General features: G+C 46.0%; 1 pseudogene across 1 annotated transcript; it reads left to right on the forward strand.

Moving 5' to 3' along the window:
* Positions 1-239: 239 nt before the first annotated feature.
* Positions 240-572, forward strand: LOC309866677 (transmembrane protein 216 pseudogene; annotated as a pseudogene). Its single transcript has one exon. The product of its transcript is annotated as a transmembrane protein 216 pseudogene (transcript).
* The last annotated feature ends 5753 nt before the right edge of the window (positions 573-6325 follow it).

The following is a 6325-nucleotide window of genomic DNA, read 5'->3' on the forward strand; positions in this document are numbered from 1 at the left end:
ATCCAATTTTATGCTTTAAAAAAAAAATTAAAGAAGTTCTTGGAGCAGCTGTGTGGCCTACACAGTTTCCAGGGGCACTAAAGATGGTTTCCAGAAGGACATGGCTGGCATTCACCTCCACCACTGGAAATCCTGTTCTTTCTGAACAGGTGGTACTATGTTACCTGAATCCTGCTGGAACTCTTCATATTTATGTTTAAAGCTCTCCTGTTACCATATCCAACAGTGAATCTAGTCCTAGACATGGTGATGTTTCTCCTTTGCCTTGGAGTTGAAGGAGTTCAACTATTTTTTGGTACAAAGGGAAACCTCTGCCAACAAAAGATGCCCCTTGGCATTAGCATGGCCTTGACCTTCCCACCTGTCACAGTGGCCTCCGATTATCTGCCATAGACCTATGTGCTCCACCGGAAGCCATCATGAACAGCATCTCACTCTTCTTCTGTGGCTCAGAGCTGCTGCCTGAGGTGTTCACCCTGAAGGTCTTCTCCAGTATGGACCAGATTGGGAGTACAAACATTTCATTCAGCAGCCCTCCACGGGGTGAGACCATAGATATTTCCGCTCTTTAACCACACCACTGAGAACTGGTGGGTCAGGTTGTCCTGGGAAAGGTTCCACTCTTCTTTGGCACAGACATTTGGGCAACAAACTGAGCAGAAGGCCACTGGGCATCATCTTCTGAACCAGGACCATCAGCCTTTAGCCTGATCCAGCCTTCAGTTCCACATCCAGTGTTGGGAGGAACAAGGTTGTCCCATCCTGGCCCTTCTCAAAAGCAGTTCCCTGGGGCCCTCAAGTTCCCTTCGATCGTCGTGGCCAGAGCATCTTGTCCGGACCGTGTAAGCACCTTGGGCTTCCAGCAGGACCGGAACGGCTTACTCCCCGTGCGTGCTGTGCACACCTGTCCCCTGAGCTCAGCGAGCCTCGGGACGCTCTGCTCCCAGAGTAAAGCAAAAGCCTCTCACCTCAGTCCTCAGAGACTGAGCTCCAGAGCCTTTTTAATAGCTCCCTAATGTTACTTTTCTACTCTCATCATGAAACAAACATTATTTTATAATAAATGTGTCTTTACTGTCAAAAAAAAAACAAAAGATGGACTTTCTCTGTGACTCTGAGTATGTGTCTAAATAGACCTAAGTTTATTAGATTAAACCAGTGGTTCTAGGGTGCCTGGGTGGCTCAGTGGGTTAAAGCCTCTGCCTTTAGCTCAGGTCATGATCTCAGGACCCTGGGATTGAGCCCCACATCGGGCTCTCTGCTCAGCGGAGAGTCTGCTTCCCTCTTCTCACTCAGCCTGCCTCACTGCCCACCTGTGATCCCTGTCTGTCAAATAAATAAATAAATAAAATCTTAAAAAAAAAAAGCAGTGGTTCTCACATTTGGCAATGTCTGGAGACCAGAGTTAGCCTCATGGGTGTCTACATCACACAGCTGAACGGGGCACCTGAATTAGGAGGGCCTAAGCCCCACACTTGATTTAATGCTCTTCTGGTGAGTCAAGGTCAGGGATGCCACTCAACAACCTAGATCACGTAGGTCAGTCCCACAGCTCAGCAAAATAGTATCAAAATATCCTCAGTGCCAAGATGGAGATATCCTGGGTCTGACCGTGTGAAATAGCTGATAATCTGCCATCTCTGACGGACACATAAAATCACAGGGTACGGTGCCGCCTCGTGGAACTCTCCTTTACATCTTTATAAGATTTATTTTGTCAAAATATTTACAGACCAGAAAACAGGTCCTCGTACAATCTGCACGTTTCTGACTTCTCTTCGTTCACCACAAAGAAGCCTCTTTAAATCTGCCCCCCGATTCGTGCCCCTCGTGTCTTTATTTATCTGTCGTGGTTTTTGTAGGAAAGTAACACACACAAGTGCCGCTGATATTCAAGGTTCTGAAACAGTCGGGCGTCTGGGTGGCTCAGTGGGTTAGGCCATTGCCTTGGGCTCAGGTCATGATCTCAGGGTCCTGGGGTCGAGTCCCGCATCGGGCTCTCTGCTCAGCGGGGAGCCTGCTTCCTCCTCTCTCTCTGGCCACCTCTCTACCTACTTGTGATCTCTCTGTGTCAAATAAATAAATAAAATCTTTAAAAAAAAAAAAAAAGGTTCTGAAACAGTCTAGTTGACAAGGACTGTCCTGCCGGTCCTGTCCCCCGCCCCCGTTCTCCTTCTCAGAGCAAACCTGTTGATCACTTTTTCATCTGTCCCCACAGACGTTCTGAAAATGGGGCATTTTCCACACACGGTTCCATTCTAGCTTTCCTTGGGATGTCTCTTATCGGCCCATCTAAAACATTCACCAGCGATCCCCTGTGCCTGGTCCAATCCTGCTTTGCTCCCCATTTCTCGGGGGCCACCAACTTCAGTAACGGGGACTGCAAACATTCCAGAGTCTTCTCTCCAGCAACTCTGCCTCCTTATTAGATTCCCTTACCCACCCCCCTTTTGGAGTCCTGGCTGAATTAAAAAATAACATTCATTTTCCATTTCCTAATTTCTCCCCCTCGGAGCTCTTTGTCACAGAATGTATTATTGCTCTATTTAAGGTCTGTGGGGACCCAGCGCCTGTCAACATTGTTGAACAGAATAAGAAGCTCTTGAGCTTGAACCAGGCCAAACCTATACATAGACTTGACCCTCATTTCTGTTCCAGAAAGAGCAGGAAAGAGTCTGATGTTGGAGGCTCTGACTTCCCTCCTATCGATTCCCACATGCAGGGGAAGGAGGGGCCTTCTCCCCCCGTGCGTGTGAGCGTGAGTGCATGGCACCACACATCTGCTCATAAATTATTAATCCCATCTTTGAATCAAAAAGGGGGAAAGACAAGCAAAAGCAGCCAGAAAAGCATAAGCAGGCAGAGAACACCAATTCAAGAGAACGATTAATTATTTAGAGGTATTTAACCACTGTCTTGATTCAAGGGCAACATTTCTTGTTGGGAGAAGTGAGAAGTCTGCAGGAAAATGTGGCTCCGGCCGCAGCCAGCAGCACATGGCGGCTGAGAGGCCAGCAGGTCCCAGGGAATCTGCCTTATGTTTCCTTCCTGACCTCCCATATCCCACAGCCGCCACACTCTGTCTCCCAGAGGGAAAGCTGCGAGCTCCGGTTTCCCCTGGCCCTCCAAGGTGAGAATGAGGTGCCCTGGGAATGGTTGTGCCGACTGATGTCTGAAGTGGCAGCTCAGTAACGGAAAGAAGGCTGGACTTCACCCTTACGGATGGGGGGCGAGGAGTGTGGTCTCAGAAACCCAGGCAGGTCTGGCATTCACGTCCCCCAGGCACCGCTATCCTCATGCTCCAAGATGACTGGCGGAGAGGATGGGGAAGCCAGATCTGGGGATGCTTGTCCCATCCCCAGTGGAACAAGTGGGTGGCTTGAAGGAAGGCCTTCCAGCGGCTCTCCTGGCTTACCTTGTTCTGCTTCCCGGTGCTACTACCATTCTGTCCTTCCAGGCACCGATGGGTTTGTCCTGGTTGCGACCACATTCCTGTCTAAATGAATGGCTTGAGATGGGGATGTTAGGGAGACAGGTGCAGGCTCAGCTAGGAGCCAAAGAATGGCACGGGGGCTTTCGGAATGGTGAAGTTGCCTCAGGATCAAGTTCCCAGACTCCTTGCCCTCGAAAAGCCTGTACAGCTTTGGCGGGAAAGGGAGGGTGGTAAGAAAAGACGTGTAATATAAAATGTACCATTTTTTACCAAATTTACCAATGTCAACCATTTCAAAGCATACAGTTCAGCGACATTAAGTGCATTCACACTGTCGTGCGACCTTCACCACCATCCGTCTCCAGAACTTCCTCATCATCCCATACTGCTCCCCATCCTCCCCTCCCCCAACCCTGGCAACCACCATCCTTCCTGCGTCTGTGCCTCGGACTACTCCGGGCACCTCAGAGAAGCGGAATTATACAGTATTTGTCTTGTTGCAACTGGCTTATTTCACTTAGCGTGATGACCTTGAGGTCCATCTCGGCCGCTGCGGCATGGGTCAGGATCTCATGTTTGGAACATTCTGCTGAAAGTCTCATCTTCTAAGTGGGACGAGTGTTGACTCTGGAGTTCCTAGAAAGGAGGCCTTTAACCAAACCTAGGATAAGTCTCCCAGCTCCTGTAATACGGATTTCCTTATTGCTTAATTAGATTCTACGGGGCATTTTCAGGGAAGCGTACAGTATGAGCCCGTCGTGCTTCCTGTGATAGTTCACACAAATCATGTCCAATGCCCTCCAGAATGCTGTGTGCATAGAAGTTATTACTGCATAGATGAACCAAAGAATGAACGCACGCTCCTCCTATGTCTGGAGCTGACCTGTTTGAGTGCTGTATTAGTCACGGCCTCCAGAGAAATGGAACCGGATATATACAAGCAGATTTATTTTAAGAAATTGGCTCACATGATTGTGGGGGCTAGCAAAAAATTTGCTGGGGAGGCCAGCAGGCTGGAAACTCAAGCAGGGTTTCTACGTTTCGGTGGGGAGGCAGAATGCCTTCTTATCGCTAAACCCGTCTTCCTCTCAGTAGCCTTCAACTGGTTAGATAAGGCCCACCCACATCATGGAAGGCACTTTCTTTAAAAGTCAACTGACTCAAAAAAGTTAAATAAAGAAAGTCAACTGACTGCAAATGTTAATCATGTCTAAAAAGTACCCTGCACTAGTGTTTGGGCAAACTGGGCACCATAACCTAGCCAAGTGAACACGCAAAATGACCTATCACAAACACATACCTCCCGAATCTAGAGATTTATAAAAATGCAAGTTACTGTGGATACTTCTAAAGGGGAGGAAAATAAGGATGTTAAAGATGGACAACTATTAATAATAAGATTACTATGAGCTTGTAATCACAAAGTCTGGAATTGGGATGTTGTTTCTATTTATATCCTGCTTGCTTAGAGAAAATATTTGAAGAATCAGAGTCAAGAGCAAAAACCAAGAAATTGTCAAGAGAGCTGAAATTGAGCTTCCCTGAATGTTCACTTTAGTAGGTAATAAAGTCACATACTATTTTATGTTTACTAACTCAGGATTCTGGAACTCGGAAGATCTCAATTTGGAAACCACTGTTTCATATTCACAAAATCCAGGACTAAAGAGATGAATTTACAAAATGTCACCCTCTATGAAGCCATGGGCCTCAGCCACACTGCAACCAGTCCACACATTCAAATTAACCTGACCTTTATAGAGCACCTACTGCATACCAGGCTTTCTGACAGATACCTCGCTAGATACTGGAAACATACGCTAGACTTTTTAAAATCACTACCATCACAATGATATTCTAAGAATGTAACTATTATCCCGGTTTTCCAGAAGAAAGTATTGAGTTGTAGAGCATAAGGGATTTGCCTGAGGTCACAAAGCTACCAGGCCAGTTGCTGGAATTCAAACCCAGCCAGCAGGGGCCTGGGTACGTGTCCTTGTCCATCATATGATACTGTTTACAGTAGGGAAAATAAAAACATATGCAAAGGTTTTCAGGGTTTGCTTTTTTACTGTTAGGAAGGACACCATGAGACAAGAGTCTTAGAACGTGCCTGGCGGTTATGCAGCTAAGAGAAGAGCAGAGAAGCGCGGTGAGCAGAGAAGCGCAGTGCGCATAGATCCAGATTTTGTGGGACCTGAGGCGCATGTCATCTGGGGAGTGTCTTTCAGATACAAATCTATGAACACAAAATTAGGTGCCAAAATGAATATTCACTTAGCACAAGAAAACACCACACTGCAAATTTTAAAAAGTTGATCAAATACTGCAAACATTACAGTTTGCAGGAAAGAAAAGAAAGAGACAAAAGGAAAGAAAGAAAGAGACACAATAATTTCATTCATGATCTGCCTGATTCACCTCTGCAATACTTTCATCCCTATATGTTTGTCCTGCCCACTCTTCGATTGCCCCATCCTATAACAATGCAATATTTTTTACAGAGAAAATGGATAATGTTGTCCTTCCTCTCCCATGGTGGATAGAAATTTTATTTTTATTCTTAACAGTTTAGAACCAATTCTTTGCACTTCTTGCTAATTTCTGAGGCGGCTGTGTAAATTTCAGGATTGTTGTCAAAACTGAGAAAAACCTCTGAAGGTTTATATATGAGCTGTGAGATTTCAGGGTATTCCGAGTTTTCTTGGGCGGTGACTCATCTTGCTGTCCTCAAATTCTCTGAATTGATGAAACTCATTAACCACTTTGCTGTCGATGTCCTCATTATATTATGTGTTTTAAGTTTAAATTATATTGTTGATATCCATGTTTGTGTGCAAATCAGCAAGAAACTTCTATCTTTTCCCAAGGTGTACAAATGTTTGATCCTTT

The sequence above is a fragment of the Mustela nivalis genome (genome assembly GCF_964662115.1).
Source record: "Mustela nivalis genome assembly, chromosome: 6".
NCBI lineage: Eukaryota > Metazoa > Chordata > Mammalia > Carnivora > Mustelidae > Mustela > Mustela nivalis.